Source organism: Sorghum bicolor, chromosome 4 (assembly GCF_000003195.3).
Source record: "Sorghum bicolor cultivar BTx623 chromosome 4, Sorghum_bicolor_NCBIv3, whole genome shotgun sequence".
Taxonomy (NCBI): Eukaryota; Viridiplantae; Streptophyta; class Magnoliopsida; order Poales; family Poaceae; genus Sorghum; species Sorghum bicolor.
The window spans coordinates 8,998,167-9,010,695 of NC_012873.2; positions in this window are offsets into that span (position 1 = coordinate 8,998,167).

The following is a 12,529-nucleotide window of genomic DNA, read 5'->3' on the forward strand; positions in this document are numbered from 1 at the left end:
AACCTCCTAAGTGTTTGGGCCCACCGACACTTGTCATTGTCCCAGGGACCTCTGAAGGTAATGTCGGGGATCCTCCCACTTTAGAAGTCCGATGAGCATCTCAGGACGCTCATTCCACCGCTATCTGGGACGTTTTAAACAAGCTCGTCTTGACCACCAACAATGGTCATTTAACGAAAATGTCTTCTCCTCGCCCTTATCAGATAGCAAGTGGCCACCTTAACACCAGGATCACTCGTTGCGAAGACATTGCAGTATCACAAACGACACAAGACCAAAATAATATTTCAGAGTAAAACAGCGGAAGTATTATATAACTTAATTTACAAAAGGAGTTCTTCCAAATAGCAGAGTGTTATTACAAGCCAGGTCCAGCGGAGCATCTTAAACTTTAGTACAGAGGTTACAAATTTACAAACCCTGCCCATGGGTCACGCTCACTCTTCTTCGTCGTCAACTTCGACGACGGTCACACAACAGGGTCCGAAACAAGTCGGCTCCTGGGCTTCACCTGCAACAGGGGGTTGGAAAACCCTGATTACGGGAGTACTCAACAAGACTCACCCGGTGGAGAAAGAGGAGAAGTTAGGAATGCAGGCTTAGGGTAGACAAGGAGTGGCTGAGCAAGGAGCCAAAGTATTTTGCAGAAAAGCTTACTAATAGTGCATCCTTACTTTCAAGTTTTACCCACGAATTCCTCTCCTTAAGAGGCCGAGGAGTTCGAGGACAGTCTAACTAGTTTCTTCTCACAGACAAGTCTGTAAGTTCCTAGTCCTTAATCGAAGTATGATCTATCCAACGGCCATAGCTTCATGTCACTCTGAGTCCAGGAATTGGGATCCGAACCTCATGAGACATTTTCCCCCTTTCTCATTTTACCTCTTAGTTGCATATTTAACTATGATGAGGGGCAGTGGATTGAGTCTCCCAATCGGGGAGCAACGACGATTCGAACCGCTTAGCAACCCAGCTGGAGTTCCTAACCACCCGACATATGTAGAACCAAAACTTGCATATGTCAACCCAAATCAAGCTCTCCCCAAATTTGACCAGGTTCGCGGCACCCGAGAGCACAGTACTAAACCCTAAACCCTAAACCCTAGAGCACAGTACTCCACCATCCTACAGCCGATCTAGATATTTTCCGGTCATCTCAGATCCGTAAGGTGGGCACACGTTACTCTCGCCATCTTTCCACTCCCAGTGCGCGAGTAGCTGTTCGCGTCGAGGGATCACAAGACCGGGCTTACCGAGGGCAAGTGGTTAGTACTATAAATTCTCAACCCAGCGGGCCATCAACGGACCGGTCCTTAACCGACACAGTTGGAGACACTACTTTAAGACTCCATTCTTAAAGCAAGTCCACCGACCGGTCTCAAGTTGAAACATCATTGATCATGAGTGTATTCCACAACAACCCTTCAAACTTTCTTGTTTGAAAACCTATCTAGTAGCAGGGCTAAGCATCGCTATGCAATTTTAAAATAAAACAGGTGGCAAGGACAGGATAACAGATATCAAGGTAGTAAATGCAGCAAGTAGGTCAACCCAATTCTCAACTACCTAATGCAGCATTTTCAGTTCCTAAGTGATAAAAGATTTAAAACATTCAAGGAGGGGTTAATGCACCCGGGGCTTGCCTTGGTTGCAGGGTAGAGAGGGACCCTCGGAGACTTCCCAAGTCTCGGATCCTACTTCTTCGAACGGAGCACCGACCTCGGGGTTCGGTTCAACGGGCGCTCCTTCGGTCACGTGCACTATACGCAAAATGATGAATGCTCATGATATGCGCATGACAAATATGCAAAAAGGGACCAAGTTAAATACAACTGGCCGCCTCGGTGCAACACAGATTAAACAATAATTAAAGTTGTTTAACATCTTAGTGTCTTTACCCAAGAGGTTGCATCTGTAAATTGGTACTTTTCTTAATTCATAATTATTCTGAATTAACTAATTATTAATCCTATTTACCTTAATTAACTCTTAATTAATCACTAATGACAGTAATTAAGCATTAAGGCCAAACAATAATTAAATGCCAAAGGTCATTAGGGTTAATGACCTTAGGTCATCACACAATCCCAAAATCACTCAACCCTAATTATGAGGATTTAACTAATCACTATCTAATTATCTTGGAATTATTATTTAATTACTAAATAAGGGTTTATTAATATTTTATTCAAACATTATCCAACTGCCACCAAATTTTGTGTGAAGTCTGAAACTAATATTCAGAGACTCCCCACAAAGTTTGGTGATTTTTGGACATATAAATAAATTGTTAAAATTCCTAGAAGTTTTATTTACTAATTAAAAGAGGCAATTTTCATACCCTTGAAAACTATCAGAAAACAGAACCTAATATTTTTCTTGGGTTCTACTTATTCCAGGGAATCTACACAAAAATTTCCATGATTTTTGGATCTACACAAGATTTATTACACAAATTCAAATATAAATCAAAAACTGCATAAAAAGAAAAAGGAAAAACACTGCAGCGAGTGGCCGGAATTCGGCCCGCAGGCCGGCCCGCTCCAGCTCGGCCCGCGCGGACGTTGTGCGTGCGCTGCTCCCCCTGCGCGTGGTCACTGACGAGCGGGTCCCGCTCGTCAGGCGCCGCCTCCCCTCCTCTCTGCGGGACACTGACAGGAAGACCCTACCTGTCAGTTCCGTCCCCTTCACGCGCGGCGACACTGCCGCAGCTCCAGCGGCCGATAGCGAGGCCCTCGGCCCCCGCGCGCGCGCATCAGCTCCGCCTCACCTTCGCGAACCGATTGCTACGACTTACTCGTGCTCTACCGCCTTCTCTCTACCTCAACCGCATCACTGGCGGACGGCCGCCATGGCCGACTGTCGGCCGGCCACTAGGGCCCGGTAGAGTGCAAACGAATGGTGTAGGGAGGTTCAGGGAGTGCTGAGGAGCACAGTGCTCACGTCGCGGGACTCGGGGAGGTAGCCGAGACTGCGGGCGACGAAGACGGTGCCGTCGAGCGGGTGCTCCGGCTCCGGCAAGCTTGTTCCGGCGATCCTGTTCGCGTCCAAGAGGAAAGAGCGAGCGCATGAGCTGTAGGAGCTGAAGATGGACCGGAAACAACCGCGAGTAACGCATGCCACTTACTGGAATCACGTGGCCACAGAAGGAGTTTCTCGGCGGCGGTTTCGGCCGGAGTTGGAGAAGAAAGAGTAGCCCCGGCGATTGAGCGGACTAGAGAGGGAACTCGGAGGTGCACTGGGTTCGCAAAGAGGTGGCGAATGCTACAAAGTGCTCAATTTGGCTCGAGAGGAACTGAGTACGGTGAATTTCAGAGAGGGAGACGTCGGGTTTCTTCGGCCGTGGACAGCGAAATCGAGCGGCGTCGTCCACGTCGCCTGGCGGCTCTGGTAGCAAGCAGCTGCGTGCTTGCACGCATGCGCGCGGCGCAGCTCGCGCGGCGGATGCGCTGGACAGGGGCCGGTGATCCTCATCGGATCACTGTAGCAACCCCTATCCTCCCCCTTTTGTCCCCTTGTGAAATTCGGCCAAAGTTTGAACTAAAGCCAAATTGCCACCAAAATAAAAGTTGTGCAAAATTTTGTAAGCTACAAATCATCTTTTGGTGGCCAGAGCTGATTCTGAGTGGAAAGTAGCTAATTTGGCCAAACAGTTTTGAAATTCAAACTCAATTCAAAGAAATTCAAATTTTTGAATTGGGGACAAAACAGGGTTTCCAAAATTACTTTTGATTTTGCATAACAACTTGAAAAACTCCCAACATGAAAGTTGTTCAACTTTTTGAGCTCTACAACTTTCATGTTGACCACTTTCAAAATTCCAAGCAGATTTTGAATTGGAGATTCAAATTAGAAAAGGGGACACTTTCCTGAAATCTGTATTTTCAAAATTACTTTGAATTTTGTATTGAAACTTCAAAAACTCAAAACACCAAAGTTGTACATATTGACAAGATCTACAACTTTGCTTTTGAACTCAACCTCAAATTTTGCTTAGTTTTCAAATTGTGTGAAAGGGGGCAAAATCTAGGGTTCACAAATCAGGGTCCCCCCCCTAAGCCTTCGGAAAAACTTTACCCTAGGGTTTTAGCAACCAACTCAAGCATCACTAACAAGATAAACACACTTTAATTCCCTAAGCACATTCAACCAAATTAAACTCATTTTAAGTTGATGCATCAAGGTGTGCTTAACCAATATGTTGTGCAATGCTGATGATGCCATGATCCAAATTTTAGTAATCGTAACATCGGGGATGTTACAGTCTTTCCCCCTTAAAGAAATCTCGTCCCCGAGATTTAAAGCCTTAGGGTAAGTAATGGAAAAGGAAATTTGTCAAAACTTTTTCATCTTCAACTTTCTCATAAACAAAGAAGTTGGAGAAAACCACTCCATTATAAACATATATGTACACAAAGTACATGGCGTTGGCTACTCCTTTCCTTCACTAGAGTACGCTCCCTATGTATCAGCTGTTGTCGTGAAGAGAAGCGTGGAATTCAGGAAAATTCTCCAGCAGATAGTCTTCAGATTCCCAGGTGGCTTCCTCTTCAGAGTGTTGGCTCCACTGTATCTTGTACCACTTGGTAATCGTTCTTCGAGTAACTCTCTTCCTTTGATCCAGTACTCAAATAGGATACTCCGAATAAGTTAGATCTGGTTCAAGTTCTACATCTTCAATATCTTGAACTTGGTCTGGTACCCGAAGACACTTCTTCAGTTGAGACACATGGAACACATTATGTATCCCGGATAATCGTTCGGGCAGTTTAAGGCGGTAAGCTACCTGTCCACATCGGTCAATAATTGGAAATGGACCAATGTAACGGGGCGCTAACTTGCCTTTAACACCAAAACGATTTACTCCTTTCATTGGGGACACTTTCAAATATACATGATCACCCTTGGCGAATCTTAACGGTCGACGTCTTTTATCGGCGTAGCTTTTCTGTCGGGACTGAGCAACTTTCAAGTTATTTTGAATTTGTTTAACTTTGTTTTCAGTCTCTTTCACTAAGTCAACCCCGAAGAACCATCTTTCTCCGGGTTCCGACCAGTGTAACGGAGTTCGACATCGACGACCATATAGTGCCTCAAAGGGAGCCATCTTGATACTCTCTTGGTAGCTATTGTTGTAAGAAAATTCTGCTAGAGGCAAGCAGTCATCCCACTTATCCGGAAAATTCAGGGCACAAGATCTTAATAGATCTTCTAGGGTTTGATTCACCCTCTTAGTTTGCCCACCTGTTTGAGGATGGTAGGCTGTGCTGTATAAAAGTTTGGTGCCCAAGGATTCATGTAAGCATTTCCAGAACTGGGAGACAAATTGTGTGCCTCTATCTGACACTATTGTCTTTGGCACCCCATGCAGACTTAATATACGATCAAAATAGATCTGAGCATAGGTGGAAGTCTGATACGATTTCTTTACAGGTAAAAAGTGTGCTGTTTTGGTGAGACGATCTACAATGACCCAAATTGAATCAAAGCCTTTGGCTGTCTTGGGCAATCCTAGTATAAAATCCATACTTATCTCATCCCATTTCCATGCTGGAATAGGCAAGGGTTGCAACTCTCCAGCGGATTTGAGATGAATATCTTTGACTTTTCGGCAGGTGTCACATTGGGCCACATAGCGAGCTATTTCTATCTTCATTTTTGTCCACCAAAACCTTTGCTTTAGGTCCCGATACATCTTATTGCTTCCCAGATGAATAGAATACCTCGTGGTATGAGCTTCATCTAGGATTTGTTGACGTAGCTCAGGTACCTTTGGAACCACTAACCGGTTCTTGAACCAGATTACTCCTGCATCATCCACCTTAAAGTCTGTGGGTGCTCTATTAAAAATTTTCTCTTTAAGATGTTTCATGCCTTTGTCTTCCTTTTGTGCCTCTATGATTTGAGCTTCGAGATTGAAGTCAATCTTTAGATTGGCAAGGCTCCCTTGGGAAATCATTTCTATCCCCAAGTTCTCTAGCTCTTGGCACAAAGTTATATCTCTAGGCGTCACTGTTAAGCAATTACAGTGAGCCTTACGACTGAGGGCATCAGCTACTACATTTGCCTTGCCAGGATGATAATGCACCTCAAGGTCGTAATCTTTGATTAGTTCTAGCCACTTTCGCTGGCGCATATTAAGCTCGGCTTGAGTAAAAATATACTTCAAGCTTTTGTGATCGGTGTATAAATGACATGTGTTCCCCAACAGATAATGGCGCCAGATCTTTAGTGCATGTACCACGGCGGCTAGTTCAAGATCATGGGTCGGGTAATTCTCCTCATGTGGTTTAAGCTGTCTGGAAGCATATGCAATTACGCGACCCTCCTGCATTAGCACACAGCCTATCCCAATCCCTGATGCGTCACAATACACATCAAAGGGTTTTTCAATATCTGGCTGGGCTAAGACAGGCGCAGTTGTCAATAATCTTTTCAGAGTCTGAAAGGCTTGCTCACACTGAGGTGACCAAACAAATCTTGTTTGCTTCTTGAGCAAGGTCGTGATTGGTTTGGCGACTCTTGAAAAGTCCGAGATAAAACGACGGTAATATCCCGCCATACCTAGAAAACTACGGACCTCATGTACCGTAGTCGGGGGTTTCCAATTCAACACGTCTTCTACCTTCCCTGGGTCTACAGCGACTCCCTCCGCTGATAATACATGCCCCAGGAAATGAACTTTGTCCAGCCAGAACTCACATTTGCTGAACTTGGCATATAGTTGATGCTCCCTAAGACGGGTTAGCACGATTCTCAAATGTTCAGCATGTTCTTTCTTAGTCTTGGAATAGATTAAGATGTCATCAATAAAGACGACTACAAATTTGTCTAGTTCTGGCATGAAGACAGAGTTCATCAGGTACATGAAATGGGCCGGTGCATTGGTCAACCCAAAAGACATTACCAAGTATTCATACAGCCCGTAACGGGTTGTAAAAGCTGTCTTGGGCACATCTTCTGGCCTAATTTTAATTTGGTGGTACCCTGATCTCAAATCAATTTTTGAGAATACTTTGGCCCCAGCTAACTGGTCAAATAATAAGTCAATACGGGGCAACGGGTACTTATTCTTAATCATCATCTCATTTAGGGGACGATAGTCGACACACAGCCTTAATGTTTGATCTTTCTTTTTCACAAACAAGGCTGGGCAACCCCATGGAGAAGAACTGGGCTGAATAAAACCTTTCTGCAACAGTTCTTGTAATTGGGTTTTTAATTCGGCCAGCTCTTTCGGTGCCATTCTGTAGGCCCTTCAAGATATTGGGGCTGTCCCTGGTTTCAATTCTATACTGAATTGTACATCCCGGTCCGGTGGCAGACCTGGTAGGTCTTCAGGAAATACATCCGGAAAATCCCGAACTACCGGGATATCTTCGACTGCAGACACATTAGCGGCATGAACTTGCCCAATTGTTCGCTTGGGAGTAGCTAACTGGATTAGGAGATAAGATTTCTCACTGGGCAATGGGATTTTAATGGTCCGATGCAAAGTGTCTAGCACAACCCCTCGTTGTGCCATCCAGTTCATGCCTAGTATGACATCAGTCTCCTGGTCTTTAAGAACAATCATGCTAGTGGGAAAACTATGCCCACCAAATTCGATGGGTATCTGGTGAACCATTTCTTTAGAACTCAGCCACCCTCCTGGCGACTGTATATAAAAATGATCTTGTGTTTCCCCAATGGGTATGCCATGCTTTAACACAAAGGTGCGATTGATGAATGTATGAGATGCACCAGAATCGAAAAGCATTAAAGCAGGATGTTTCGCGACAGGAAACGTACCCATCATTACTCGTTCACCCTCTGGGATCGTCTCCACCTCCGTATGGAAGACTTGTCCCACTTTCTTCGCTGGTTTTCCCCTTTGCACAGGTTGTCCTTTCTGAACCCCAGTCCTGAATTGACCCGGCTGGGGTTGGCCCATAGGTGGCCTTTGGAAGGTAGGGTTGGTTTGGCGGGGGAAAGGGCACTCTTTAGAGAAATGCCCAGGCTTACCACAATTGAAACAAGGTTAATTGTGGCTGGGCGGAGCAGTGGGGCGAACACCTGGGGCGTTCGGCTGGCGTGGTGCAAGAGCGATGGCAGTAGGTCGAGGGTATACCTGCTGCCCTGGTCTATATTGTGGTGGGGAAAAGGGACCACGATAAGGTGACGGCGCTTGAAAACGTCCGTGGCCCTGCGGATGATAAATGATTCTCTGGCGCTTTTGACCGCGACCAGAGAAAGAGGAAGAAGCAGCCTTCTTCTTGGCTTCTTTGTGCTTTCTATTCTTTTCCTCTGAGGCGATGGCAATATTCACCGCCTCATAGAAGGTAGCATTTTGGCAGGTGGTCATCATGGTCTGAAGTTTAGTATTTAGACCACGCATGAAGCAGGCTTTCTTCTTTCTGTCCGTGTTCACATGGTCTGTGGCATATTGAGAGAGATGATTAAACTTTGCCACGTATTCCATGACACTTTTATCGCCCTGCTGCAAGGCGAGAAACTCTTCAGCCTTCATGGCCATGAGCCCTTCAAGGATGTAATGGGTGCGGAACGCGTCCTTAAACTCGGTCCAGGTGACCTGGTGTCCCGGAGCTTGGATAGCTAGGAAGTTCTCCCACCAGGCACCTGCAGCTCCCCGAAGCTGCTGAGCTGCAAACAGGGGCTTCTGAGTTTCTGAACACTGAATCAAACTGAACTTGTGCTCCATGGTCCGGAGCCAATCATCTGCTTCTAACGGCTCATCAGCCTTAGTGAATACTGGGGGCCTTGTCTCGGTAAAGTCCACGTACCGAGCTTCTCCGTCCCCATTGTGCTGTGCCCTGAAGTTTGGGGCGGGGTGTGGTTGACGTTGTGCTAACTCGCGCAGTAAGCGAGCGTTGTCGGTAGTGGCACTCAAAAGAATAGCAATGGCATCAGCCAAAGAAGGTGGAGCAGGTGGAGGGTTGGGGATATCATCCCCTCCCTGAGATGTCCCAGCTCCATCAGATCCGCGTGTACGCATCGGCATCTACTACAAGAGTCATAGGTACTTGTTACCACGTGAAATTCATAACGTAGAACATATCTTACATTCTTCCATTTATTTATTAACATTAGTTCGACACAACAGGAACAAACAAGTACAACTTCTCAAACCGAAAGAAAACTTATATTACAAACGCGACCCCACTACGGCAAGCTAGGACTCCTACAACGACGTTGCCCGCGGTTTCACCGAACTAGTCGGTGTGGCCAGAGCTGTAGCCCGGGTCGTCATTGCCATCATCCTGATTACCCCCTAGGTTGATGTCATCGGGGTCGGACTCCTCTTCATCACTGAGGCCTTGATCGGGTTCCCCATCGTCTGCCAACTCGTCATCCGTATCCATCTCTCCTTCGCCTGGAGGTGGGTGGAGCTGATGATATAGATCAAATGCAATATCACGATATTGCATTGCCAAGTCATTGACGGTATCTAAATGATGTGCCAGCTCCAGCTTCTCCAACTGGAGCTGGTCCTCCCGCTGCCACGCAACATCCCGCTGCGCGGTGACCGTGGCCGCCATCTTCACGTACAAATCTTTAAGGTACCTGGCCTTGCCCAGCTTTGCATTCATCCTAGTCAGCTCGTGCCTGTGTGCGCTCCTGGCCTCTTCTTCTCAGGCAATGGCGGCATTCCTCTCCTCCACCATACGGGACAGCATGGCCTCACAATTCTCTGTAGCTTGTTTTTCTTTGGCTAGTTGAGCTTTAAGTTCGCCGATCTCCATAACATTGTACATTCTTTCTCTCATCACCTCGGTCAACTCGGCGGACAACCTGTCCACCTCCTGCTGAGGTGGGGAATGACTACTGCTCGCTTGATCGTTGCGCGGGGCCAACTGATGTCTGGGGACTCCTTTTGGACCTGTCCTCTTGCGCGGGGTCTGTTTCCAACGGGCCATCCTGTAGAGGGTAAGTTTAGATTAGTAAGATAGACCTTAAAGGTTAGCAAGAATAGGATTGATTCTATTCACCCAACCCGATAAGGAGGAAGGAACTTAACCAAGTGATAAATCATGATGCATGCACGAACTTACGATTCCTATCAACAATTCGTAACGATATTACTTAAAACTTTTACAACCTAGGGTAATACTTAATGTCGCTCCTCCAAACCACTCCAAAAATTCTAAGAAAGCCTACAGACAGGGGTAAGTTAGGACTAAGCACTTGGACTCAAAATAGGCAGGTTTATAATATTGGATCCAAACGAATTTTGAAGTTTTTCAAGAGGTACAGCAGTCATCTTAGCAACGAATGCTCTGATACCAGCTGTGGCAGAACCTCCTAAGTGTTTGGGCCCACCGACACTTGTCATTGTCCCAGGGACCTCTGACGGTAATGCCGGGGATCCTCCCACTTTAGAAGTCCGATGAGCATCTCAGGACGCTCATTCCACCGCTATCTGGGACGTTTTAAACAAGCTCGTCTTGACCACCAACAATGGTCATTTAACGAAAATGTCTTCTCCTCGCCCTTATCAGATAGCAAGTGGCCACCTTAACACCAGGATCACTCGTTGCGAAGACATTGCAGTATCACAAACGACACAAGACCAAAATAATATTTCAGAGTAAAACAGCAGAAGTATTATATAACTTAATTTACAAAAGGAGTTCTTCCAAATAGCAGAGTGTTATTACAAGCTAGGTCCAGCGGAGCAACTTAAACTTTAGTACAGAGGTTACAAATTTACAGACCCTGCCCATGGGTCACGCTCACTCTTCTTCGTCGTCAACTTCGACGACGGTCACACAACAGGGTCCGAAACAAGTCGGCTCCTGGGCTTCACCTGCAACAGGGGGTTGGAAAACCCTGAGTACGGGAGTACTCAACAAGACTCACCCGGTGGAAAAAGAGGAGAAGTTAGGAATGCAGGCTTAGGCAGACAAGGAGTGGCTGAGCAAGGAGCCAAAGTATTTTGCGGAAAAGCTTACTAATAGTGCATCCTTACTTTCAAGTTTTACCCACGAATTCCTCTCCTTAAGAGGCCGAGGAGTTCGAGGACAGTCTAACTAGTTTCTTCTCACAGACAAGTCTGTAAGTTCCTAGTCCTTAATCGAAGTATGATCTATCCAACGGCCATAGCTTCATGTCACTCTGAGTCCGGAAATTGGGATCCGAACCTCATGAGACATTTTCCCCCTTTCTCATTTTACCTCTTAGTTGCATATTTAACTACGATGAGGGGCAGTGGATTGAGTCTCCCAATCGGGGAGCAACGACGATTCGAACCGCTTAGCAATCCAGCTGGAGTTCCTAACCACCCGACATATGTAGAAATAAAACTTGCATATGTCAACCCAAATCAAGCTCTCCCCAAATTTGACCAGGTTCGCGGCACCCGAGAGCACAGTACTCCACCATCCTACAGCCGATCTAGATGTTTTCCGGTCATCTCAGATCCGTAAGGTGGGCACACGTTACTCTCGCCATCTTTCCACTCCCAGTGCGCGAGTAGCTGTTCGCGTCGAGGGATCACAAGACCGGGCTTACCGAGGGCAAGTGGTTAGTACTATAAATTCTCAACCCAGCGGGCCATCAACGGACCGGTCCTTAACCGACACAGTTGGAGACACTACTTTAAGACTCCATTCTTAAAGCAAGTCCACCGACCGGTCTCAAGTTGAAACATCATTGATCATGAGTGTATTCCACAACAACCCTTCAAACTTTCTTGTTTGAAAACCTATCTAGTAGCAGGGCTAAGCATCGCTACGCAATTTTAAAATAAAACAGGTGGCAAGGACAGGATAACAGATATCAAGGTAGTAAATGCAGCAAGTAGGTCAACCCAATTCTCAACTACCTAATGCAGCATTTTCAGTTCATAAGTGATAAAAGATTTAAAACATTCAAGGAGGGGTTAATGCACCCGGGGCTTGCCTTAGTTGCAGGGTAGAGAGGGACCCTCGGAGACTTCCCAAGTCTCGGATCCTACTTCTTCGAACGGAGCACCGACCTCGGGGTTCGGTTCAACGGGCGCTCCTTCGGTCACGTGCACTATACGCAAAATGATGAATGCTCATGATATGCGCATGACAAATATGCAAAAAGGGACCAAGTTAAATACAACTGGCCGCCTCGGTGCAACACAGATTAAACAATAATTAAAGTTGTTTAACATCTTAGTGTCTTTACCCAAGAGGTTGCATCTGTAAATTGGTACTTTTCTTAATTCATAATTATTCTGAATTAACTAATTATTAATCCTATTTACCTTAATTAACTCTTAATTAATCACTAATGACAGTAATTAAGCATTAAGGCCAAACAATAATTAAATGCCAAAGGTCATTAGGGTTAATGACCTCAGGTCATCACACAATCCCAAAATCACTCAACCCAAATTATGAGGATTTAACTAATCACTATCTAATTATCTTGGAATTATTATTTAATTACTAAATAAGGGTTTATTAATATTTTATCCAAACATTATCCAACTGCCACCAAATTTTGTGTGAAGTCTGGAAATAATATTCAGAGACTCCCCACAAAGTTTGGTGATTTTTGG